A 26,878-nucleotide genomic window follows, 5' to 3' on the forward strand; every position below is an offset into this window, starting at 1 on the left:
GAATTGTGAACACAATATTGAAGAACAGAGGACTAAACTACTCTACTTTATGACTTACTGTAAAACTGTAGTGACCAAGAATTTGTGATATTGATGAAAGAACAAATAGATTTGTGAAATAGAAAAGAGAGCCCAATAGTAGCCCTCATAAATATAATGAATTGGTCTTTGACAAAAATTGAAAAGGCAAAATAATAGATAAAAGATAGTCTTTTCAACAAATGGTACTAGAACTGGACATCCATATGCCAAAAAATTAATCTAGACACAGAACTTACTCCTTTAACAAAAATTAACTCAAAATAGCCCTGGCTGGTTGGCTCAGTGGTAGAGCGTTGGCCTGGCGTGCAGAAGTCCCGGGTTCGATTCCCAGCCAGGGCACACAGGAGAAGCGCCCATCTGTTTCTCCACCCCTCCCCCTCTCCTTCCTCTCTGTCTCTCTCTTTCCCTCCCGCAGCCGAGGCTCCACTGGAGCAAAGATGGCCGGGCGCTGGGGATGGCTCCTTGGCCTCTGCCCCAGGCGCTAGAGTGGCTCTGGTCGCAACAGAGCAACGCCCCGGAGGGGCAGAGCATCGCCCCCTGGTGGGCAGAACGTCGCCCCTTGGTGGGCGTGCCAGTGGATCCCGGTCGGGCGCATGCAGGAGTCTGTCTGTCTCTCCCCGTTTCCAGCTTCAGAAAAATACAGGAAAAAAAAATTAACTCAAAATAGATCAAAGATCTAAATTTAAAATGTAAAACTATATAATTCCAAGAATATAACATAAACAAAATCTAGATGACCTTGAATTTGGCTATGGCTTTTTAGATATAATACCAAAGGCACAATCCATAAAGAAAGAATTGATAAGCTGGACTTTAATGAAATTAAAATTTTTTGCTCTGCAAAATTTCTTCTCTATACTGTCAAAAGAATATAAAGATAAGCCACAGACTGGGAGAAAATATTTGCAAAAGACATAATCGATAAATGACTATTATCCAAAATTTATTAAGAGCTCTTAAAACACAGCCATAAGAAACCAACCTGACTACAAAATGGGCTAAAGACCATAACAGGCACCTCACCAAAGAAGATGTACAAATGACAAACACATGAAAAGATGCTTCACATCACATGTCATCAAGGAAATGCAAATTAAATCAACAATAAGATACCACTGCAAACTTATTGCAATGGCCAAAATTCAGAACACTAACAATACCAAAAGCTGGTGAGGATGTGAAATGAGAAGCTCTCATTCTGCTGGATGGAATACAAAACAGTACAGTCACCTTGGAAGGTTGTTAATCTTACAAACTAAACCTATAAAATATTTTTGAGTAACTCCTGATTTAGGAAATAATATATTAGAAATGTATATTTAAAACTTCTAATTAAAATACTATTTTAATTGATGCATTGACCACCTTCCTAAACATCTCTGACATAACAACATCAGACAAAATATTTTAAAATTTCTATTTAAAGCACCTAGATGCTACATCACTACAGCACTGAGCAAAAGGAAAACGGGAAAAAATTTTGTTTAAGAAAGAGAAATCCAAACTTAATGAGAGATGCCCAATAAACTCAGGAAGTGGGTAAACTATCATTTGAAGAAATGCAAATACTAAGGTAATCTTTCAAAACAGATTTTTAAAATAAGTATCTTTGAAATCCTAAAAGGACAAAGAATCGTTCATAATACAAGAAAAAAAAATCATGAAGTATAGACAGACATGTTTTACAGAACAGGGAAAACAAAAAAGAACCAATTAGAAATTCTGGAATTAAATACAATGGCTATTTTTAAATTAAAAGATGGATATAACTAAAGAGGTAATTAGTAAATTAGAGGACCCAGAACAAAATACTAAGAGCATTTTTGTTGTTGTTGTTAAGTAAAATTAGATCTGGATCAAGAAATAGATTGAAAAGTTCTAGCATATGCCTAAGAAATGTTCTAAAAAACTTTTTTTTAAAGTATAAAAATGGGAAAGAGGCTATATTTGAAGAAATGATAATCTTCTACATTGAGGAAAGACATAAATTCTTAGACAGATAGTGACCAAAATGGTGAATATGTGAAGTAATATCCTATCTACAGTATAGGGACACCACCATCCTATATGACATTTGCATGTAAAATATAAAATAGTGCCCTCCAACAGATGCTGTCTATTAATTTCATGATTTGAGTGACTGTCCCTTGGCTGTACCCCACAGCTTGCTCCCTTATCCATAGTCTTTAGTACAGGGCAAGAATTGCAGAACTGTACATGGTGTGACCCTAGGTAAAAAATGAGAGAATCTAATTAGGATTTGTTTTACAGATTTCTTACAAACTTGTAACAATTACACTGAGTTTATCCTTTTCCCCCAATTTTAATACTTAAAGGCAATAAAATAAAATCTTTAAATGCTGAGGGAAAAGGAATCATAACCTGAGGTTCTATATAAGACTGTATTATTATTCAAGAATAAGTATAAAGTTTTGAACAAACAAAGCCTAATAGAATTTACTTCTTACAGATTCTTGCCAAGAGAACTATAAAAGGATGGACTTCAGCAAAAGAAAAAGTGAATCCAAGGAATGGAGTGGGATATAAACAATAGCGGTGAGTAAAAATATTAGTAAAATATGTGCATTCAAGTCATATACAAAACATGGTGATTTTATTGAAGAAATTGTTAAAGTTAAGTCAGCTGAATTTACTTCAGTCAGATTCCCTTCTCTGCCTATGGTTTCAAGTAATTTTAGTGCAGGAACTCACTCTTATTTAGCTATTAGCTGCTGTTTCTCTCTCTAGCTGACCATCATTCTACTAAGAAAAGATAAAATGGTTGGAATTTGAATGATGTAAGAAAAAGAACAGAAGGTAACTTTTTATTTGTCTTTGTAACCCCTGGGAAGTCTGACCTTATGCTTAATAAAGTGACTACCATGTAAGGGATGTTCAAAAATATTTCTTAAGGTAATTAATATTTTTTAATTAAATTTTAAGAATTTCTGATGAGAGACAGTATTTTGGTGGGATTATATATCAATGCATAGAATTAGATCATTGGTTTCTTCTTACCAGAAGACAGTTATAAAAATGAAGCAGCTTAACAACTTGTTATAATGTCTATGTTTTTAAGAATTTATAGCAAGCTTCAAAGAATAACTTTTGGGAAGGCAGTTTTCTATGGAATTTTTTAGGTGCTTGAATAAATTAATCTTAGGTTTTAAAAATTACTCAGTTTTCTCCCAACAAAAAGAATGGTTCTTGGTTTGAAAGTTGAAACATATTTTTAAACTTAAAGTTCTTGGTGAAATTTTCTTTCAGAATGTCACCCAGATATTTTTATATGGAACAGAGAGACATAAAAGTTCTTCACCTTCACTCACTTTAACCTAGAAGCAATATTTGTGTTGAAGCTGCTTTGCTACTCTAGTAATTAATTTAGGGCATTCTCAAAGATGGCCTGGCAGTTCCATTCTTGTGCTAAAATCATCATCTTGGCAGAATAATGGTTATTCTCTTACACTTTTGCTCCACACATCCAGCTTGCCAGTCAGTAGTTGGGTACATTTATGGTACTGGTGTTAATTGTCAAGGTGCTCTAGTTAATTCTGTGATTTTCTTAGAAAGAAATGGCTTTTGTCCATATTCTCATAGTTGCCAAGTCTGAGTGAGACATTAATGTGAAAACGCAGACTTTTCATGAAGCGGGTGGTCCTGGTCTCAAAGTATCTACTTAGTACTTTCTGGCAAGTCCACTATGAAAAAGTCAAAGTCTAATATTTGTTTTTTTGTTTTTGATGGAGTTATTGATGATTAAACTGGTGATGTGGCTACCTGCTGAGGGTGAACTGCCACAAGGAGAATATGTTTGGATTCAGATGTTTAATTTCTGAGGGCAGCAGGATGAATGCCAGGGCTCAGAACCACAGAGGCTTCTTCTGCCTTTCCTGCCTTCAGGTCTTTCAGTCTACCAACAGCTGTGAGCAGGCACTGGTTTTCTACAGAAAGAAAACATAAACCTAGTAAATATCTAATCATTTCTGCTCTCTTTTGCTACACATTTGAAAGAAGATGTATAATTTGGGTCAACAGTTAAATTAATGTAAATACCTAGGCATCCCCTGGCCAGTTGGTTCAGCAGTGGAGCATTGGCCCAGAGTGTGGGAGTCCCTGGTTCGATTCCCAGCCAGGGAACACAGGAGAAGTGCCCATCTGTTTCTCCATCCTTCCTCCTCTCCTTTCTTTCTATCTCTCTCTTTCCTCCTGCAGCCAAGGCTCCACTGGAGCAAAGTTGGCCTGGGTGCTGAGGATGGCTACATGGCCTCCACCTCAGGTATTAGAATGGCTCTGATTGCAATGGGGCAATGCCCCAGAAGGGCCAAGCATCACCTCCTGGTGGACATGTCGGGTAGATCTTGGTTGGGCGCATTTGGGAGCCTGTCTGCCTCCCCCCACCACCACCACATACACCCCATCCCCGCTATGGAAAAAAAAAGACTAGGCAGAATTATACTTCAGTTAATAGCATCCATTGTTTGACATTAGCACTTTCCCAGGCTTGGACAAAAGTAACTCATGATTTGTCTACTGAAAGGAAAAGATTTCCAAAAACATCTTTGGAGAATTCTGGTGCTTTGGGGCTTCAGAAAAACTTGTTTTGAGAAAAATCTCAAGGAAACGCTTTTATTTACCCTTTCAAAATTATCTTGAACCAATTGCTTTGAAATTATGAGAGAGAAGGGAGTCATGTCTATTTTCCTTTAACCATTTCTTTAAATGTTTCAATAAAACATATGAAGAGTGTATAGTAGTTTGCACATGTAAAAAAATATCAATGATCACTTTGACAGTACGGTAGAAGCCACGCGAGGCTCTTGAAGATAGCCATGATGGGTAGGGAAGTATATTATTCAGATGCCACTTAGGAGACAGAAACCACAGAAATTTTAAGAGAATTATTAATAAAGAATTGTCAACCAGGAATTGAAAATCTGTAAAAGGGAGCAGTATAGTTTCATGGAACAGCCCTAGGGCTAAAAGGATAAAGGGAAGAGGTTAGAATATTAAAACTTCGAAGCTTGGATGAGGGACTCAGTGCTTGGAACTCAGATTTCTGGGGCGCTGTTAGTGCTGCAGAAATGCCACGAGGTGCTGCGCAAGACTGGTAAGTTAACCTCTGGGGAGGGGCACCACTTGGCTGCAGGGTGTCCTGTGAGGGGCCACAGTGATGTTGGTTCTGCCAGTACTGGGAAAAATCTAACTGGAATTAACTGCATTGCTAGAACAAACAGCCACTGGCAGGGTGCATCTTTGTTGGGTGATGTTGAAAATAACAGGAATCAAAACATGACCAGGAAATAACCTACTAGCAAAATACATCTCTCTCCTATCTACTCTCTCTAGTGTACCCTATTGCCAAAGCATAAAAGTTATCTAGCTGGCAAAAACTGCTGTGCAGAGCCCCAGCCTCAGAATTATCAAAAGTGAAGAAAGAAAAGTAGATCTGAAGCTAAGAGATGATAGTTTAATGTCAGCAGAAGAAAAACACAAAACCAATATAGCTGGTGTAGTTTGCTTGCCTTTTGTATGATTATTTCATGAGGATTATAGTCAACATTTTTTGCTTTTGTATTTTGGGTAAAAGTAGCCATTTTTTTTTAGAAAATATTTTTATTGCTGAATTAGCTCAATGAAGAGTGAAAAGAAAGTCACTGAATAAAGATAGTTTGCTGAAAAAATGCTTGTGTTTCCCCAAATCTCTTCAAATGGCTGAAAAGGTAATTTTTAAAATAACCTTAATTATAAAACAATAATAATTCATGACAGAAAGAAAGCAGATAAGTTTGATTCATTCAGAACAACACTGCAGAACAGGCACAAATGGAGAGCGCACATCACTGCAGGCATAGGAACGTTTCCCAGGGAGTGCGACCTCAAAGTCAGTGAATGCAAGAAGCCGTTGAGGCTTCTGGAACATGTAACAGTGTGATTTCTTTCTGAGGAGAAGAACCAGTCTCCAGTGGTGCTGGGCAGTGAGCTGTAGCAACTGGCCGTTATGATAAAGTGGTGATTCTGTGGAGGCTGGGAGACCAAAGAGGTAGTCCCTTGTGTGACTCATGACCGCTGGGAGGAGTGTGGAGCAGGAGCAGAACACTAGCTACAAACTCACTCACTGATAAAACAAGTCCTGTGTCTTCCCACAATCCCCTGAGGGAAGCTATTCAAGAAAGGATCAGGCATCTCAAAGAGTCAGACATTGGCTGGAATACAGAGAGGACCAGAGAACTGAGGACTACCTGAAGAAATCTATCACTGTGAAAGAAAGGCAGTAAATTCACCAGATAGTTTACACCTAAAAATTGAGTTATCTGAATGAATGAAAATAGTGGAAGAAACTACAATTGATATTACAGGGATGATATAGCATCTATTTTTAAAGGCCATTACTGGAAGAAAAATAAATTTCTGGTAACTATAAATCATTAGTAATTTTTAAATGATCTTAATTATAAAATAATAATTCATGACAGAAAAAAAGCAAATGGTTAAAAAAAGCAGATGAGGGTACATTTTGTTTTTTGAGTAAGTGATATGGTGTTTTCGGGATATATTCCTATAAGTGGGATGGCTGGGTCAAAAGGCAGGCCAAGTGTCCATCAGTGGATAAGTGGATTAAAAACTGTGGTACATATATACAATAGAATACTATGGGGCCATGAAAAAGAAGGAAATATTACCTTTTGCAACAACATGGATGGACCAGGAAACTATTATGTTAAGTGAAATAAGCCAGGGAGAAAAAGAAAAATATCATATGACCTCACTCATTTGAGGAATCCAATGTAAACTGAGGAATGGAATTAAACCTGAAGGGAAGGGGGAGGGAGCTGTTAGAAGGGGGGTAAGGGAAATGTTGAGGGGAATATGGGATTATGGGGGAGGGGTGATGCATTTAAGGAGACACTAGAATCTATGTAAATGCAATAAATAAATAAATAAATAAATAAATAAATAAATAAATAGCAGGTGAAATTGATTCATACAAAACAACATGGATTAACAACAGTACTTCACCAATTTAAATGTCTTGGTAGAAATTTCAATATCATTAGTTAACTTAATGACAGAGTTAGATACAGCTAAAGAATGAATTAAAAGGTCAAAGTTTCCTTCAATATAAAGAACAAAAACAACAGACATTAAAAATGGCTACTGTAAAAAGTGATTTAAAAATTTGTTACATGGAAGATGGGTCCAGAATGTTCAATATATCTATCTTCTAAGCATTCCAAGCACATAGGATTGAGAAGGTGAAATGGAAGAAATACTCAAATAAGTTATTTATAAAACATTTCAAAGTGAAGTACAACACTAGTTCAAAGGGTCCTCCAAGTGGCCAGTGCATTAAATAATAAAAGACACAATCTTCTCCTGTCTTCATTGTTAAACCCCTAACATATAAAACAGTACTTGGTCCATAGTAGGTGTTCAATGAATATTTATTGAATAAATGAAGCTAAACATAAAATGGTAAATTTTGACAACATCATGGATTAAGAAAAAAAAGTCTTAAATTTCTAAAAACGAAAATAAAGACAAGTGAGAATTAGGTTTGTATTAGACTTAATAAGACATTCTAAGTAGGACAATATTTAAGATACTAAAGACTTTTCTCTTTTTGACAGAGACAAAGAGAGGGACATATAGGGACAGACAGATAGGAAAAGAGAGAGATGAAAAGCATCAAGTTTTTGTTGCGGCAGCTTAGTTGTTCATTGATTGATTTCTCATATGTGCCTTGACCCCGGGGGCTACAGCAAAGTGACCCCTTGTTCACGCCATCGACCTTGGGCTCAAGCCAGTGACCTTTGGGCTCAAGCCAGAGACCTTTGGGCTCAAGCCAGTGACTCTGTGCTCAAGCCAGCAACCTTGGGGTTTTGAACCTGGGCTCTCTGTGTCCCGGTCCGATGCTCTATCCACAGTGCCACTGCCTGGTCAGGCTCTAAGGATCTTGATATTGAACCTAATATTTTTATAACTAGTCACATAAATACTTAAGGGTGAGTTTAAAATAAGATATTAACAAGTATGTTAAGATTCAGAAATATAATCATCTACAAACCCTCTGTAAAAAACACACAAACAAAAAAACTAAGGGTTTAAACTTGCCCTGGGTATACAGAAACAATTGAAGAAGGACATAGACTGGCAAGCAAGTAAATCAATAAAGCAAGTAGTCAAGTCCATATAATTATGCTTTATTAAAAAAATAAAAAGACAATCTGGGACTAAAATTCCCAAATACCTCACCTAAAAAAATTTGGGTCAGGGGATGGGTAAGAATGCAGTGAGGATTATACATTAGAAGTAAGAAAAAGTCCTGTTTTTTTCAGTAGGTTTCTATACAAATACATTTAAATTTTGGAAAAATATGTTTTAACATAAGGGAAACTATAGATGAAATGTACCAAAGTACAAAGAACAATTTTTTACAGTATTTTATTTTTAATAATGTTGGATCAAATGATATGTGCATTTAAATTTTTATTTATTTATTTATTTATTTATTGTATTTTTCTGAAGCTGGAAACGGGGAGAGACAGTCAGACAGACTCCCGCATGTGCCCGACCGGGATCCACCTGGCACGCCCACCAGGGGGTGACACTCTGCCCACCAGGGGGCGATGCTCTGCCCCTCCTGGGCATCGCTCTGTTGCAACCAGAGCCACTCTAGCGCCTGGGGCAGAGGCCAAGGAGCCATCCCCAGCGCCCGGGCCATCTTTGCTCCAATGGAGCCCCGGCTGCGGGAGGGAAAGAGAGAGACAGAGAGGAAGGAGAGGGGCAGGGGTGGAGAAGCAGATAGGCACTTCTCCTGTGTGCCCTGACCGGGAATCAAACCTGGGACTTCTGCACGCCAGGCCGTTGCTCTACCACTGAGCCAACCGGCCAGGGCCTATTTTTTTATTTTTTAATGACGGTTGACATTCAGTATTATATTAGTTTCAGGTGTTCATCATAGTAAGTAGTTAGATACTTCTATAACTTATAAAATCGGCCCTGGCCAGTTGGCTCAGTGCTAGAGCATTGCTCAGAGTGTAGATGTCCTGGGTTTAATTCCCAGTCAGGGTACACAGGAGAAATGCCCATCTGCTTGTCCACTCTTCCCCCTCTTTTCTCTATCTCTCCCTCTCTCTCTCTCTCTCTCTCTCTCTCTGCACCCCTGAAGCCATGGCTTGATTGGCGTGAATTGACCTCATACATTGAGGATGGCTCCATGGCTTCTGCCTCAAGTACTAAGAAGAGCTCTATTGCTGAGCAACAGAGCAACACCCCAGATAGGCAGAGCATCGCCCCCTAGTGGGCTTGCTGAGTGGATCCTGGTCAGGGTACATGCAGGAGTTTGTTTCTCTGCCTGCCCTCCTCTCACTAAATTAAAAAACAAAACCAAAAACTTACAGTCATCTCCCCAATAAGTCTAGTTCCCATCTGACTCCATACATAGTTATCACAATATTGCTGACTATATTCCTTGTGCTGTACTTTACATCCCCATGATTATTTTGTAACTGCCAATTTGTATTTTTTAATCCCTTTACCTTTTGTACTCTGCCCCCATCCCCTCCCATCTGGCAACTGTAAATTTGTTTTCTTTATGAATTTGTTTCTGTTTTGTTTCTTTATTTTGTTTTTTATATTTCACATATAAATGAAGTCATATGGTATTTCTCTTTCTCTATATCTAATATGGTATTTCTCTTTCTCTGTATCTAACTTATGCCACTTAGTATATTACTCTCTAGGTCCATATATGCTGTTGCAAATGGTAAGATTTCATCCTGTTTTATGGCAAAGTAATATTCCATTGTATATATGCACTAGTTCTTTATCCAGTATCTATCGATGGGTACTTAGGATACTTCCATATTTTCACTATTGTAAATAATGCTGCAATGATTAGAACGGTGGATATATCTTTTTAAATTAGTGTTTTGGATTTCTTTGTATAAATACCCAGAAGTATGACTGATACAGTAGTTTTAGAAGTTTTGAGGAACCTCCATACTGATTTCTATATTGGCTGCTTCAATTTGCAATACCACTAACAATATACAAGGCTTTCCTTTTCTTCATATTTTTAAATGCCAACATTTGTTTCCTTTTTGATTTATTGACAGTAGTTTGACCTTGTATAACCTTGTGTTTGATATGTAAGTTCCTGAAGTTTTTTCAAATATTATCAATGTTTAAAAAGGTTTTCTTTAAAAATTCTATATGTTATTATTTGATTTAGGAGATGAAGATAAGGGAGCAACAGTTAAATGTGTGTACTTCTTAAAAGCAAAGCAAATATAATCTTGTTTTGTTCAGATTTAATTGTAGGAAAAAGTCTGTTACCAGAAAGATAGAAGCAATTGGACCTTTGAAAATACATGACAATAGAGGGATGATGGGACAGTGAAATAAGCCCCCATTTTTTAGCAGAAACTAGGGTTGGGGGTGGAGGATGAAAGAGGACTGAGCCTTGGAGAAGAACTTGGACTTGTACTGGATACATCCTCACAGGTGGAGCATATCTCACAAAATCTTTTCTCTTTTTGCTTGGACTGAATGTCAGGTATTTTTGAATACCAAATGGTTCTAAACACATGGACATAAAATTGGAAAATGTCTCAAACAATAGGAATGAAAGAGTTTGACTTAAAAAAAGAGATTACACTTCTTTCAAGATGGATTGGCAATTAGTTTTGTCCTTTACATGTATTTATTTCTAAAGGAGAATTACGAACGGTAAGTGTAGAGCTAAAGTAGAAGTCTTCATTCCTGAGAGATATTGACAATGGTAGACTGCAGGTGAAGTGGTAACCTTACTTTAAAGTTGCCTGGGGAAGCTGTTCTATTCTTTGAAATTCAGTTTCTTTATGTGACAGTAGATGACACTATGATCTGTTATGCCGATAATAATCACCATGGTAAAATTTTTTAGACTTTTACTTCTAATATTTCTCTAAATCAAGTGTAAATTAAGTTTGTCAGTTATGATTTAAAAACTGTGATGGCCAATTAAGAGAAAATTTAGGCTAAGAGGGTTGGCTGGATTTTGTGTAATTAAGAAAGGTGAATCCTTCAGAGCCCTGTCTATCACTGGATGGCTTAATCACTTCTTATCTGCTTTTCCAGTTTCTGCCCTCCCATGAAACACTTTGTTTTGCTATGAAAACCTTCTACTTGGCATTACAGATAGATTGTAGAATAATTGGATTCAAGGCCATAAGTATCTGAGTTGGCAAAAATAAGTTTAAATAAATTTAGTGCAGAGTATTAAATTCATATAAAAATTGCAGTTTTAATCCACTGATTTCAACTGTTTTTTTTACTTTTAAGACCTGTGATAGCCCAAAGATAAATAATTCTGCAGAAACTGTAGGAATTATAGTATCTTTATGTTCCACTGCAAATCTGTGATTTGGCCATACTTTTTATTGTTCTGAGTTGAAATAAAACATGGCACATGGACGTAAATTATTAAGGTGAGAGGCTTCACTGAATAGAGAAATGATGATCTAGTCTGTGTTGAAAATAGGATCAGAACATGTCATCAATCCTATTTACTCTACAAGTTATTATATTAAATTTAATTCTAAAGTAGTATAATAAAATTTTATAAAATTAATGGTCCATCTTAAGTCATGCAGTCTTCTCTTCCTTTATAAATTATAAAAATTGCATTAAAAAATAATAGCCATCAAAATCTTTTCAAATTTGCATATTGGCTTCCAGTCCACGTCTATTCTTATAATATCCTATTTATAGCAGGGCTTTTTATGTGTTCATGAGGATGCATAACTATATTCACAATAGGAATGTGTCACAATAAATCAATCTTAACCAAAAGTTTCTCCAAATCTTTATTATCTTTATGATCTCATTTGTTAAAAATTTTAATTAAAAAATTATCTTCTCTAGATTACAAAGTCCTATGTTTTCTTTTAACCCTGTGGTGTCACATAGTTTAATCTTATAAGAAAATTTTAATAAATTGACAATAAAGTCTAAGAATACTGTGTTCAGAAGGATCCTGAGTCCTCATTTTCTTGCTGATTAGTTATTATATTTGCAATGCTGCTAATGGAAAAAGAGGTTCTTTTGAAGAAGAAGAAAATGGTTATTATTGATGTTCAGAGGTCTGTTGGGGTTTTTTTGTCTTCTATTTAATATTTTACCAGATAACAAAAATAATTCAGTATCCTGCCTTTTAAAACTGATTTTCCTGCTTATAGCAGTCTTTTTTTTTTTAAGGCAATAGGCAATTTTGAATCCTTGATCATGTTTTATTTGTGGGTCAATTGTAGTGGCTCTTTATGTACTTTAACATATAAATACTGTATATTATAACTACTCACATGTCTGAGAATATATTTCTTTCAGCCTCAGTTCATGAAAACCAGCTTTTGTAGAATTAAAAAAAAAAATGTGCCAAAATGTTTTCTCTCATCATCATTTGCATGTTTCTTCCTTGACTCCTTTTACTTTATAATACAGTGAACATGTCTGGAGCTGGTTTGGCCTGGGCCCTTTGTGGGAAACTACTTTTTTTTTTATCTGAACTACTATATGTAGAATTTTTTCTTATAGTTTTAAAACATACCAGAAATTTTTTCTTATAGTTCAAAAATTTATCAATATGTTTCTTTTAATCAATTGTTCTCAGAATGCATGTCTTTTCAATTTGCTCAGAAAAATAGTGAATGTGCTTTATCTCTAATTGCTTTTGTTCTGATTCTTCTGGTTTTACATTTAAGAAAACTACACAGTGTTTTCATGTTTTTGTCTTTGTTTTCCATTCTCTGCATCAGTCATCACTTGCATTATTGTAATGTTGTCCCATTCTTCTGAGTTCTAACAAGGCTCTTAAGTTTACACACACTTCAGTGATCTACATCTCTTTAGAATGGACACTTTTTGCTATAGTCTCCAACAGGAATTTTAACTTGGAGATAGCATTTCTTTTTTAGCAATCCATCCTTATCTCATTCATTTGATGTTTCTGCAACTAGTTATTTATTACTGTCTCCTTTTATTTCGTAGAGGTCATGTTCTTGAACTTTATTAAAGATGTCAAACAGTTCTTGGAAGTTTTCTTCTGATTTTTATTCTGATTTATGGGAAGTGTAATTTACCCTCTAAATTTATACCTTATTTGACAATATTTTTCATAGGTCACATGTGTTTTTTTCTCTTATCCTCAAACAACATAAGCTCAAAATTTTCAATAACCACAAAGAAAAGACTGACCTTGATCTTTCCCTTTGTTCATTCATGTGTGATATAACGTTTTCTTTCTCAGATACACAAATTGGACTGAGAGACCAATATCTAGTTACCACTTGGTTTCAAAGATTCTTTATTCACTCAATAAGATATTGTTTGGAGGAACATTGATCCAAAAGTGCACTGTGCTCTTACTTCACAATTATCAGGAATCTGCAGTCTCAGTTATATGATATGTTGTGTTGAAGGGGTGGTGGTGTTAGAAGACGGAGGAGTGAGGGAGAGTGGTGAGGACAGTGTTCTATTTACCCCTAGTGGTGGTGCCTAGGCATTGCAGCAGATGGCTCCTGAGCTAGTGAGCAGTAAGCCTCCAGGAACTGAGGAGGAAAGACTGGTCAACTGCACCAGCCTTTTCCACTCTTTTTAAAAATAGTCTATATCATGAAACAAGTTCAGGATATTTCGTTATCTAAAGCCTGGAAAGAATTTTCCCAGTCTATCTAGATTTGCACTCAGTAAATTAAACATATTTATGTGCCACATGGGGGAAGAGGCAATGGAAAAACTAAGTTTCACAATTAGCTTCTCTGTAAACATGCATATTGTTTTGAAAGCTTTGTTTTCTCATCTTCTTGCACATAAGAGCAAAGGAGGACACCCAGAATATCATTTCAAAGTCACCCTTCTTTGTCCTTCCATGCCCCAAGGAAATAGGGCTATCTCTTTCATCAATATATGATCAACTTAACTACCATTCCAAACAAAATAGCACAGTTACTTTGCTGAGCATGTTTATAAAATGTGCATATCCAACCTATCCTTTGCTTCATTATTGCATCCATTATTTTGTTTCATTATAAAACATTTGAGGGTGAGAAATGATAATTAATGCAATTAAGTTTTCATGGTTTATTAAATTCCCTAATTTTAGCAAATGTTTTATAATCACAGTGCCAAATAGAACAAAATAATAACTCTAAAACTCAAAATATCATACTCTATAAATGAACATTGATTATTTAATAGACAGTCTCTAAACTACACATACAGATTACCAGTGTGTATACATTTTTCTTTCTCCTTGTTTCTGGATGAACAGATTTACAAAAATGAAAGAAGCTTAACTATTCATTTTTATAGGACATGTCTGTATCATTATAGTGTCGCTTTCCTAAAATATCACTGAACGAGTATCTCAACAATCTTTTCTTTTTACCTACTTTGAGATTAAAATTCAATCAGCATTTCTTGGAAAACCTTTAAGTATTAGGCCCTGCACCAATATTTTCACTTGCTTTCTAATGCCCACAATGGATGGGTAGCTGGGGTATAAAAACTTGTGGGTGATATGCTCAAATCATTCACCTGGTTAAAGGAGAAAACCAGGTGAATGTGCTGAGAGTGTACCATGCTAGTATTACTAGGTATGTGAATGAGAAGTGGAAGGCATTCTAAGGCTTCCCAAGTTAAACTGTTCTGCTTCCATTTTCTCCTCGTTAGGTGAAGGGTATGTGAGTGTAGTATGCAAACACCCGTAATTGAATGGGTCATTTATTTTTTTCAGTTCCTTGGAGCATAAAGGCCTATGTTATTTTTAAATTGGGTATCACTTATTATTGGTAATCTTCAGGTAACAGAATAGTTATTTACCTTCCCAAAAAGCTACGAATATTATCAAATAATTGCTAATTATCTGTTTGATATTTAAACCAAGAATGTCTAAGTATGTATGTGGTAAGCTCTTGTAGAGATAGGGAAACAAGTTTTTCCTCCATTTTTTTTGGTCCTAAAATTCATAGGATTTATTCAACATCATTCTGTTTCTTTAGACCTAAGACCCAGACTTGAATTACTCACAGCCTTAGGTTCAAATCACGTGCTCATTGTTGATCCATATTTGTTTGTCTAAAAATAATAAGCACTTGTGAACCTAGAACCTAAAGCAAAAGCTAAGACCTTGGTCGCCCTAGCGGGATAGCTCTGTTGGTTAGAGCACTGTCCTAAAGCACAGGGATTATCGGTTTATCGCTGGTCTGGGCACATACAGGAACAGATCAATGTTCCTGTCTCTCTCTCTCTCTCTCTTTCTCTCTCCCTCCTTCTCTCACTAAAATCAATAAAAATAAAAAATTTTAAAAAAGAAATAAAAAAGCTGAGACCTTGGAAATAGTGACTGACATCCTTTTGCTTCCCTTAATCCAGGCTATGGCCCTGGCCGGTTGGCTCAGCGGTAGAGCGTCGGCCTAGCGTGCGGAGGACCCGGGTTCGATTCCCGGCCAGGGCACATAGGAGAAGCGCCCATTTGCTTCTCCACCCCTCCGCCGCGCCTTCCTCTCTGTCTCTCTCTTCCCCTCCCGCAGCCAAGGCTCCATTGGAGCAAAGATGGCCCGGGCGCTGGGGATGGCTCTGTGGCCTCTGCCCCAGGCGCTAGAGTGGCTCTGGTCGCAACATGGCGACACCCAGGAGGGTCGCAACATGGCGACGCCCAGGATGGGCAGAGCATCGCCCCCTGGTGGGCAGAGCATCGCCCCCTGGTGGGCGTGCCGGGTGGATCCCGGTCGGGCGCATGCGGGAGTCTGTCTGACTGTCTCTCCCTGTTTCCAGCTAAAGAAAAATGCAAAAAAAAAAAAAAAAAAAAAAAAAAAATCCAGGCTATGTATTATCCTGAATCATGTGTTTTTCATTAACCTGTCTTCCTTTCTGTATATGAAATATATATGTATTGCTTCCATGTGTATTACATATATACATTTACATGCATACATACATATATACATACATACAGAGTCTCGTTTTTGTTTAACTTTATGAAAAGAATATCCTGCTATATGTAAAGTTTGTGGAATTATTTTTTTATATTGCACTCTCAAGATTCATCTGTATTTTGTCTGTTACTATAATTGGTTTGTTTTAACTTCTGTGAAAAATACCACATTATAGTCATCAATTCTCACTATTCACAATAAATTTTTCTATAGTGAACAATTCTGCTAAAAATAGTCTTGAATGGGAGTCTTGAATGTGCATGTGTTCCTCTTGGGAATATATTTATAAGATTGGAGATTCTGGGCCACAGAAGTTATGTGGTTTTTCAGCACTAAGAGTTCAGTTCTAATGTCAAACTGATTTCCAATATGACTGCACCACTTTGTGCTTATATTTTGAATTGTTTATTGGTGCTTTGGGTATATACAAACATTGATGCATTTTTTTGATAAATATTCAACTAGTGAATATTCACTGAGCATTAACAGGTGGGCAGTGTGCTGGGCTTGCCCTAGAGGCAAACCAAGAAACCATCATCATAACATTTTCTTTCAAAAACTTCACCACTGGTAGAATCAAACCTTCATTTCATGATGTGAGTTGTAAATGTGCTTGTGTGTATGAGAGAGAAAGAAAAATAGCCCTAGTTCTGCTCTCTATGTGTGAGAAAGAACTTGAGCAAGACATATAAGCTCTTAGAACTTCTGAAAATTGAGAGAGATAAACTAGATTAGTAATTTTCAAATTGTGTCTTATGGTGACCTTGATCATATAACACATACAACTCATACAACTCAACCCCAAACGAACAAATAAATGATCCAATTAAAAATGGGCATAGGACCTGAACAGACACTTCTTCCAAAAAGACAGAAGTGGCCAATAGATATATGAAAAGGTGTTGAACTTTAACTAGCTATAAGGGAAATGCAAATCAAAACTACAATAAGATACCACCTAACACCTGTTAGAATGGCTATTGTCAACAAGGCAAATAATAACAAATGTTAGAGAATCTGTGGAGAAAAAGGAACCCTCATTCACTGCTGGTGGGAATGTAAACTGGTACAGCCATTGTGGAAAACAGTGTGGTGGTTCCTCAAAAAATTAAATAGAGTTACCATATGACCCAGCAATCCCTCTTCTGGGATTTGAAAACATTTATTTGCAAAGATATATACACCCTATGTTCATTGCAGCATTATGCATGACATGGGAACAACCAATATGTCTTTTTGATAGATAATTTGCTAAAGAAGATGTGATATGTATATAGATACAATAGATTACTACTCAGCCATAAGAAAAGATGAAATATTGCCATTTGCACAACATAGATGGATCTTGAGAACATTATGCTAAGTGAAATCAGTCGAACAGGAACAGCTAAGAGGTATATAATTTCACTCATTTGTGGGATATAAAACTGAAATCCATATACACAAACAACAGTATGGTGGTTACCAGAGGGAAGGGGGGCCAAATATATGATGATGGAAGATGATTTGACTTTGGGTGGTGGGCACACAATGTAATACACAGATCATGTATCATACAACTGTATGCTTCAAAACCTATACAATCCTTTTAACCAATATTACTCCAATAAATTTAAAATATGGGTTATTGATCTCTAGTGCGCAAAAATTCAATTTAGAAAAAGGCGATGTCGCAGGTTCTACTATGAGAAGGAGATGTAGTTTTTTGTGTTAATTTAGAATGTAATTCCACCAACTCATGGCTTATTGGCCTGAGTAATCTATTTCCTTTTCTACAAATCAAAATGTAAAGGCCCTTTTCTTAAGAAGTGTATGTCTGTTTTTTTCTGTGTTGTGTTGAGATAAAGGAGAACAAAAAGTACAGTCTTTCTGCCCATCTTTGATGTGACTTAATTGCGTTTTTGAGCTTGATGATACATCTTTATCATCTAGTTCTGCGTGTCATTTCCTAGTGGTACAGCATGCTTCATGTGGTTCACTTTCTGAAATGACAAATTTAATTTTGACATTACTGTTGATCTGGAGAGGTTCAAAGATTGCATCAGAAGCAATAAATCATTTCAGGAAGAGGCCACTGCTGAGTTAATCTGCTCTTTGGGGGTTGATTCTGGTGATTCAAAGTAATGGTGAGAACATAATGAAAAGAAGTCTGGTGTGGGGGCGTGGGAAAAGGGAGAACTGGGGAAATAATTTGGCTTGAGAAGCAAAGAAAAGAATATAAACCTAGTGATATAGTAAATGACTTACTTTAGGGGACATGTTTCAGCTGCTATGAGAAGGAAGAGAGGAAAAGTTTACTGGTATGAGAAATAGATGCCAGAGAGAAGATATTTATTGAAATATTTAGAGAAATATATATATAGGGGCTTTTAAAAAATCACTTCTGCAAAGAAAATGATAGATTAGTTTTCTGACATTGTTTTAAAATGGAGCCTAACTGGGCCAAAGAAGATTTGGGAACAAAGAAAATGGACTAAGACTATGTTATTCTTCTCGCTGTCTTTCTCAGTGAGAGGGGCATGGAGAAAGGAGCAAAAAAGCTGCTCAGTGTGTTCAGCAATTTGGATCATTTGGTTGTTTGTCCTGCAGCTTCCCGTGGTTACTCAAATCCAAGTAGGAAAGATGCGTCTTCACAGTGTGAGTTAGACGTAACTCTCCAGTGGTTTTCTGATGGGACTGCTCCTCTCAACCATTATTTTGACAGTTTTCTTGAGGAAAACTCCTGAGATCTTTATTTAATATCAAAGCCTTTCAATCATCAGCTATAAACACTACAGAAACGGTAGCCATAAAAGATAGTAGAAAGGTATATCAAAATCTAAATTTTTGAAGCATTTGGCTGAGAAGATTTTTATAGCTGAATTTTAACTAAACACTTTTAAAAATGTAATTCCTATATTATTTAAATAATTCCAGAAATAAAAAAAATCGGAAGCCTCTAATTTATTTTAAGAAACCAGCATAACTTTAATACCAAAACCTTATAGAGATAGTACCTCTTCAGAAAATTAAAGATCGTTTACACTTATTTTTTTTTAATTTTATTTATTCATTTTAGAGAGGAGGGGGGGAGAGAGAGAGAGAGAGAGAGAGAGAAGAGAGAGAGACGGGGGAGGAGCTAGAAGCATCAACTCCCATATGTGCCTTGACCAGGCAAGCCCAGGGTTTTGAACCGGCGACCTCAGCATTTCCAGGTCGACACTTTATCCACTGCGCCACCACAGGTCAGCGTTTACACTTATAAATATTGATGTGAAAATTCAAATAAAGTTTTAGCTTATCCAATTCAGCCATGTATTGAGAGAATAATATTATGTAAGTGAGACTTTAGGAATACAAGCATAGTTTAACATTGGTAAATCAAATATAAAATGTATTATACTAAAAATTTTTGAATTAGTTATTTGATTGTGTTGTAAGATGCCACAGATAAATATTATATTTATATGTTGCATATAAATATTACAGGTACTGATAAACTTTATCAGTCATGCCTCATAAAACTGTAAAATAAAATAGAACAAATTACTTAGACATGGTAAAATTATTTATATAAGTGCCTACTGTTATTATATTTTAAAAAGAAAACAAATCAATTTTAATAAAATTATGAATAATACAGAGATATTTATTGCTACTACTATTCTATAATGTTGTTTTTCTTATTATAATTTTATTTTTTTAATGGGGCGACATCAATAAATCAGGTTACATATATTCAAAGATCAACAAGTCCAGGTTATCCTGTCTTTCAATTATGTTGCATACCCATCACCCAAAGTCAGATTGTCCTCTGTCACCTTCTATCTAGTTTTCTTTGTGCCCCTCCCCCTCCCCCTTTCCCTCTCCCTTTCTCCCCTCCTCCCGTAACCACCACACTCTTATCAATGTCTCTAAGTTTCACTTTTATGTCCCACCTACGTATGGAATAATGCAGTTCCTGTTTTTTTCTGATTTACTTATTTCGCTTCATATAATGTTATCAAGATCCCTCCATTTTGCTGTAAATGATCCGATGTCATCATTTCTTATGGCTGAGTAGTATTCCATAGTGTATATGTGCCACATCTTCTTTATCCAGTCATCTATTGACTAGCTTTTTGGTTGTTTCCATGTCCTGGACACTGTGAACAATGCTGCAATAAACATGGGGCTGCATGTGTCTTTACGTATCAATGTTTCTGAGCTTTTGGGGTATATACCCAGTAGAGGGATTGCTGGGTCCTAAGGTAGTTCTATTTTCAGTTTTTTGAAGAACCACCATACTTTCTTCCATAATGGTTGTACTACTTTACATTCCCACCAACAGTGTATGAGGGTTCCTTTTTCTCCACAGCCTCTCCAACATTTGCTATTACCTGTCTTGTTAATAATAGCTAATCTAACAGGTGTGAGGTGGTATCTCATTGCAGTTTTGATTTGCATTTCTCTAATAACTAAAGAAGATGAACATCTTTTCATATATCTGTTGGCCATTTGTACTTCCTCCTGGGAGAAGTGTCTGTTCATGTCCTCTTCCAATTTTTTTATTGGATTGTTTGTTTGTTTGTTGTTGAGTTTTATGAGTTCTTTGTATATTTTGGATATTAGGCTCTTATCTGAGCTGTTGTTTGAAAATATCATTTCCCATTTAGTTGGCTTTCTGTTTATTTTGTTATCAGTTTCTCTTGCTGAGAAAAAACTTCTTAGTCTGATTTAGTCCCATTCATTAATTTTTGCCTTCACTTCTCTTGCCATTGGAGTCAAATTCATAAAATGCTCTTTAAAACCCAGGTCCGTGAGTTTAGTACCTATGTCTTCTTCTATGTACTTTATTGTTTCAGGTCTTATGTTTAGATCTTTGATCCATTTTGAGTTCATTTTAGTACAGGGGGACAAACTGTAGTCCAGTTTCATTCTTTTGCATGTGGATTTCCAGTTTTCCCAGCACCATTTATTGAAGAGGCTTTCTTTTCTCCATTGTGTGTTGTTGGCCCCTTTATCAAAAATTATTTGACTATATATATGTGGTTTTATTTCTGGACTTTCTATTCTGTTCCATTGGTCTGAGTGTCTATTTTTCTGCCAATACCATGCTGTTTTGATTGTCGTGGCCCTATAATAGAGTTTGAAGTCAGGTATTGTAATGCCCACAGCTTCATTCTTTTTCTTTAGGATTGCTTTGGCTATTCGGGGTTTTTTATACTTCCATATAAATCTGATGATTTTTTGCTCTATTTCTTTAAAAAATGTCATTGGAATTTTGATGGGAATTGCATTAAATTTGTATATTGCTTTGGGTAATATAGCCATCTTGATTATATTTATTCTTCCTAACCAAGAAGAAGGAATATCCTTCCATCTCATTATATCTTTCTCGATTTCTCTTAACAATGGTTTATAGTTTTCATTATATAAGTCCTTTACATTCTTTGTTATGTTTATTCCTAAGTATTTTATTTTTTCTGTTGCAATTGTGAAGGGGATTATTCTTTTGAGTTCGTTCTCAGTTGTTTCATTGTTGGCATATAAAAAGGCTATTGACTTCTGTATGTTAATATTGTATCCTTACTGTATTGGCTTATTGTTTCTAGTAGTCTTTTTGTGGATTCTTTGGGGTTTTCGATGTATAGGATCATATCATCTGCAAAAAGTGATACCTTTACTTCTTCTTTTCTGATATGGATGCCTTTTATTTCTTTGCCTTGTCTGATTACTCTGGCTAGAACCTCTAGTACCACATTAAATAAGAGTGGAGAGAGTGGACAACCCTGTCTTGTTCCTGATTTAAGGGGGAAAGCCTTCAGTTTAGTGCCATTTAATATGATGTTAGCTGATGGTTTATCATATATGGCCTTTATCATGTTGAGATATTTTCCTACTATACCCATTTTGTTGAGAGTCTTAAACATAAAATTGTGTTGTATTTTATCAAAAGCCTTTTCTGCGTCTATTGATAAGATCATGTGGTTTTTGTTCTTTGTTTTGGTGATATGGTGTATTACATTAACCGTTTTACGTATGTTGAACCATCCTTGAGATTCTGGGATGAATCTCACTTGATCATGATGTATTATTTTTTTAATATGTTGTTGTATTTGATTTGCTAGTATTTTGTTTAGTATTTTAGTATCTGTATTCATTAGAGATATTAATCTGTAGTTTTCTTTTTTTGTGCCATCCTTGCCTGGTTTTGGTATGAGGGTTATGTTGGCCTCATAAAATGTGTTTGGAAGTATTGCTTGTTTTTCAATTTTTTGGAAGACTTTGAGTAGAATAGGAACCAAGTCCTCTTTGAATGTCTGATAAAATTCGCTGGTATAGCTGTCAGGGCCTGGACTTTTATTTTTGGGGAGGTTTTTAATGTTTTTTTCTATTTCTTCTCTACTAATAGGTCTGTTTAGGCTTTCTGCTTCTTCTTGACTCAGTCTAGAAAGGTTGTATTGTTCTAGGAATTTATCCATTTCACTAGATTGTTGAATTTAGTGGCATAAAGTTTTTCATAGTATTCTACAATAATTCTTTGTATATCTATGGTGTCCGTGGTGATTTCTCCTGTTTCATTTTGGATTTTGTTTATATGAGTTCTTTCTCTTTTTTCCTTGGTAAGTCTTGCCAAGGGTTTGTCAATTTTGTTGATCTTTTCAAAGAACCATATCCTTGTTCTATTAATTTTTTCTATAGTTTTACTGTTTTCTATTTCATTTATTTCTGCTCTGATTTTTATTATCTCCTTTCTTCGGCTGGTTTTGGGTTTTCTTTGTTCTTCTTTTTCTAGTTCCTTAAGGTATGAAGTTAAGTGGTTCACTTGGGCTCTCTCTTGTTTGTTCATATATGCCTGAAGTGATATGAACTTCCCTCTTATCACTGCTTTTGCTGCATCCCATAGATTCTGATATGTCGTATTGTCATTTTCATTAGTCTGTATATATCTTTTGATCTCTGCACTTATTTCTTCTTTGACCCATTCATTTTTTAAAAGTATGTTGTTTAGTTTCCACATTTTTGTGGGATTTTTTTCCTTTTTTTTGCAGTTGAATTCTAGTTTCAAGGCTTTATGATCAGAAAATATGCTTGGTACAACTTCAATTTTTCTGAATTTGCTGATGTTGTGTTTGTGGCCCAACATATGGTCAATTCTTGAGAATGATGCATGTACACTGGAGAAAAATGTATACTCAGTCACTTTGGGATGAAATGTCCTGTCGATGTCTATCATATCCAGGTGCTCTAGTGTTTTGTTTAAGGCCACTATATCTTTGTTGATTCTCTGTTTGGATGACCAATCTAGAGCCATGAGCGGTGTATTGAGGTCTCCAAGTATGATTGTATTTTTGTCAGTTTTTGTTTTAAGGTCAATAAGTAGATGTCTTATATATTTTGGTGCTCCTTGGTTTTGTGCATATATATTAAGAATTGTTATGTCTTCTTGATTCAGTGTCCCCTTAGCCATTATGAAATGGCCATTTTTGTCTCTGAGTACTTTTTCTGTCTTGTAGTCAGCATTATCAGATATGAGTATTGCTACGCCTGCTTTTTTTTGGATGTTATTTGCTTGGAGTATTGTTTTCCAGCCTTTCACTTTGAATTTGTTTTTATCCTTGTTACTTAGATGAGTTTCCTGTAGGCAGCATACAGTTGGATTTTTTTTTAATCCATTCTGCTACTCTGTGCTTTTTTATTGGTGAGTTTAATCCATTTACATTTAGTGTAATTATTGACACTTGTGAGTTCCCTATTGCCATTTTATATCTTGCTTTCTGTTAGTTTTGTGTCTTGTTTGATCCTTCTCTTTCATTTTTCTATCTTTTGTTTTTATTTGGTTGTATTCCATACATCTTTCCACTGTTGCTATCTTTTTTATCTCATGTGCTTCTGTGGTGGCTTTTTCAATGGTGGTTACCTTTAAGTAATGAAAAGGGTTCCTACCCTGTTCATTGTAGCGCACTATTTTGTGAGTACTTTTGCACTCCATCGTCCTTTGCTACTGTTAATCTCCATCCTCTCCCCCCTTTCTTTTTGTTGTTGTCACAGTTTAAATTTGGTTTTATTGTGTTCTTCTTGGAGCTTTTACTTGTGGCTTTATTTTTTTTTGTTCTTTGTATCTGATTGGAGAACCCCCTTTAGTAATTCCTGGAGTGGGGGTTTTCTGATGATAAATTCCCTCATCTTTTTTGTATCTGTGAATGTTTTTATTTCTCCTTCATATTTGAAGGATAGCTTTGATGGGTATAGTATTCGTGGCTGAAATTTCCTCTTTCAGGACTTTTAATATTGGGGTCCACTCTCTTCTAGCTTGTAGAGTTTCTGCTGAGAAATCTGATGATAATCTAATGGGCCTTCCTTTATATGTTGTATTCTTCTTTTCCCTGGCTGCCTTGAGAATTTTTTCTTTGCCATTGGTTTGTGCCAATTTCATTATGATGTGCCTTGGAGTAGGTTTGTTGGGGTTAAGAAAACTTGGAGTTCTGTTTGCTTCATGAATTTGAGGCTTTAGTTCTTTCCACAGGCTTGGGAAGTTCTCAGCTATTATTTGTTTGAGTATGTTCTCCATTCCATTTTCTCTCTCTTCTCCCTCTGATATACCTATTATTCTTATGTTATTCTTTCTGATGGAGTCAGATAATTCTTGTAGGGCTATCTCATTTTTTTTCATTTTTGAGTCTCTTTCTTCTTCTCTCTGTTGTGCCTCAAGTTGCTTGTCTTCTATTTCACTAATCCTCTCTTCTATCTGGCCTGTTCTATTAGCCAAGCTTGTTACCTCGTTTTTCAGCTCATGAATTGAGTTTTTCATCTCTGTTTGATTTGTTTTTATAGTTTCAATTTCCTTGGACATATATTCTTTGTGTTCATTGAGTTGTTTTCTGAGTTCCCTAAATTGCCTTTCTGTGTTTTCTTGTATATCTCTGAGTATTTTTAGGATTTCTATCTTGAATTCTCTGTCATTTAACTCCAAGGTTTCCAATAAATTAAATTTTTTCTCCATATATTTTTTCTCATCTATTTGTGTTACCTCTCTTTCTTTTGTATCCATGATATTCAATTTTCTCTTCCTTAATGGCATCTGAGGGTGGTTTTGTTGATAGTATTAATGAGATTTAATAAAAAATAAAAAGTTAAAAAAATAAAAAATTGAAAAAAGTTGTGTTTTTTTAAAATTAATAATTAAATAAAAAAATTAAAATAAAAATTTTAAAAAAGGAAATTATTCCCCCCCTCCTTTTTTCCTCTCCTCTCCTCTCCCCTCTTTCTTGAGAAAATCTTGTGGTGAACTGTGAATTATATTGCATTTAATAGAACAAACAATGCCTGTAATGGAGGGCCTGAATTGGGGAAAAGTAATAAAGGGGCAAGAAAAAAAAATAAATAAAATAAAAAACGTGGGGGGTATGGACCCACAAAAAGCAAATAATGAAAAAATTTGAAAAAATATCTTTCTTTTTTTTAATTTTTTTTATTTATTCATTTTAGAGAGGAGAGGGGGAGACAGAGAGAGAGAGAAAGAGAGGAGAGACAGAGAGAGAGAAGGAGGGGAGGAGCTGGAAGCATCAACTCCCATATGTGCCTTGACCAGGCAAGCCCAGGGTTTCGAACCGGCGACCTCAGCATTTCCAGGTCGACGCTTTATCCACTGCGCCACCACAGGTCAGGCCAATAATGAAAAAATTTGGATCAAGAATAAAATGATTTGCGTTTAGGTGTTGGTTGACTAAGAGTTATGATGAGAAGAGTAAGAGGGAAACAGCAAAATGGGGGACAAATTAAAAAATTACTATTGTATTTAGTGGAACAAGAGATTGATAAAATGGAGAGCCAGGGATGGGAGCACTGCTAGTGAGTTAAAAAGGTGAAGTAAAAAACCCCCCAAATGCCACAAATATAAGTTTGAGTCCCAGATAAAATAATTTGTTCGTTATTGTGGTTTGAATGAGAGGAGACATAAAGGAGAAAGGAGGAAACTAATATAGAAGGAGAAAAGAAAGAGAGAGAGAGAGAGAAAAAAGAGGGAACCACTAAAAGAGGAAAAAAAAAAAAGAGGAGAGAGAGAGAGAGAGAGTTAAGGGTTTTGGAGTGCAACCCTCATAGAGAGAAAGGAAGAGGAAAGAAAAGATAATGAGAGATGTAACACTTATGGGTAGTGTAGTTCAAGGAGAGGAGAGAGCAAGACCGGTAGAGAGTTAAACGACCAAATTGGAAGAGGAAAAAAAAATCAAGGATGAAGATAAGAGAAACAAACAAATAAATATAATAAAATGGGATAGGTTATAAAGTCTGCGGATTATTCTTGATTTTGAGAGGTTATCTTCTTGCTTTTTCTTTTCTCTCCCTCTTCCTGGTCGGTGACTCTGTACCCCAGGTTCTGCCCCTTTGGTATGCTCAGGTAGAGCTTTGCAGTTGATAAGTCTCTATGGTGATGTCATATATTGTGTTTCAGTCTCGTTGGCAGTCGAGGCTCATTAGCATTTATAGGCTCCGACAGTGAGAGAGTCCGTGTTCCTGGAGCCTCTCTCCTAGTCTTTCCTTCCTCAATTAGTAGCCTGAGAATCCAGCTATGGGGTTGCTGCTGCCTCTGCCTGGATAGTAAGAGGCTCAAAGAGCTGGCAACTCCCCACTCTATTCCCACTCAGCACAGGGCTCTGGGTAAGGCTCAGTCAGTCAGAGCCACTAGCATAATCAGCTGGGGCTTCTGCCCACTCAAAGACCTCTGGCTCTGCCACTCTGTCCGGTAACATGGGCGGGCACCCACTCCCGGGGTGCTTGGAGGAAACTCTCATTCACTATCTGCATGTGCAGACCAGGATGTTAGACCGGAAGTCTCGCCCTCTGAGTGAAACCCCCTGCCCGCACTGAAAAGTTGCAGCGTTGGAATTGGCTCT

General features: G+C 36.1%; 1 protein-coding gene across 2 annotated transcripts in view; it reads left to right on the plus strand.

Moving 5' to 3' along the window:
- The window catches only part of KCNN2 (potassium calcium-activated channel subfamily N member 2), a 565,243-nt gene that overhangs the window by 199,848 nt on the left and 338,517 nt on the right, over window positions 1–26,878 (plus strand). For both annotated transcript variants that reach the window (XM_066274080.1, XM_066274081.1), the window contains one exon: window positions 2,513–2,598. The gene's annotated coding sequence lies outside the window, so the exon portion shown is untranslated. The remainder of the gene's footprint in view (window positions 1–2,512; window positions 2,599–26,878) is intronic.

The sequence above is a fragment of the Saccopteryx bilineata genome, chromosome 4 (assembly GCF_036850765.1).
Source record: "Saccopteryx bilineata isolate mSacBil1 chromosome 4, mSacBil1_pri_phased_curated, whole genome shotgun sequence".
Lineage (NCBI taxonomy): Eukaryota > Metazoa > Chordata > Mammalia > Chiroptera > Emballonuridae > Saccopteryx > Saccopteryx bilineata.